Source organism: Portunus trituberculatus, chromosome 42, assembly GCF_017591435.1.
Source record: "Portunus trituberculatus isolate SZX2019 chromosome 42, ASM1759143v1, whole genome shotgun sequence".
NCBI lineage: Eukaryota > Metazoa > Arthropoda > Malacostraca > Decapoda > Portunidae > Portunus > Portunus trituberculatus.
In genome coordinates this window covers 16,086,938-16,087,867 of record NC_059296.1, presented here as the reverse complement: position 1 = coordinate 16,087,867, position 930 = coordinate 16,086,938, and the positions used below count along the sequence as shown (strand labels likewise).

General features: G+C 50.0%; 1 non-coding gene across 1 annotated transcript; it reads right to left on the bottom strand.

The window, feature by feature from the left end:
• Positions 1–641: 641 nt before the first annotated feature.
• Trnav-cac lies at positions 642–715 on the bottom strand. Its single transcript has one exon. It is a non-coding gene; the product is annotated as a tRNA-Val (tRNA).
• Positions 716–930: the final 215 nt, after the last annotated feature.

Here is a 930-nt window from a genome sequence, read left to right as displayed (position 1 = left end):
TCTGGTAAAGCCAATACATGTGACTGGATTCTCTCTTTATTCAACAGGCACGTACTGTATTCATTCCGGGCCTGAGCTGCCGTCACTTTCACCTCCTCACGCACTGCATTTTATCTTCTGTACAAAGTAGTCCAGGTTATTTTAAAGAGGGAGTCAGTCTAGCTGATCCTTCCTCGTCACTAGGCAAGTCGGTCACTTAGGTAACTAGGTATATGTGTGTGTGTGTGTGTGTGTGTGTGTGTGTGTGTGTGTGTGTGTGTGTGTGTGTGTGTGTGTGTGTGTGTGTGTGTGTGTGTGTGTTATTCACCACGGTCGTCTGCTGGTTACCCAGCCAGCCTTTCCCCTACGGAAAGAACTCAGAGCTCGTAGTGACTGATCTTCGGGTGGGACTGAGTGTGTGTGTGTGTGTGTGTGTGTGTGTGTTTCACTGTTTGATCTGCTGCAGTCTCTGACGAGACAGCCAGACGTTACCCTACGGAGCGAGCTCAGAGCTCATTATTTCCGATCTTCGGATAGGCCTGAGACCAGGCACACACCACACACCGGGACAACAAGGTCACAACTCCTCGATTTACATCCCGTACCTACTCACTGCTAGGTGAACAGGGGATACACGTGAAAGGAGACACACCTAAATATCTCCACCCGGCCGGGGAATCGAACCCCGGTCCTCTGGCTTGTGAAGCCAGCGCTCTAACCACTGAGCCACCGGGCGTGTGTGTGTGTGTGTGTGTGTGTGTGTGTGTGTGTGTGTGTGTGTGTGTGTGTGTGTGTGTGTGTGTGTGTGTGTGTGTGTGTGTGTGTGTGTGTGTGTGTGTGTGTGTGTGTGTTTATGTAGGGAAGAGGGCCAGTAAAGGGCAAAAACATGAAAAGATAAAAAAAAAGACCCATTTGAGTACCGGCTCTCTATAAAGAGGAAAAGCGTCAGCC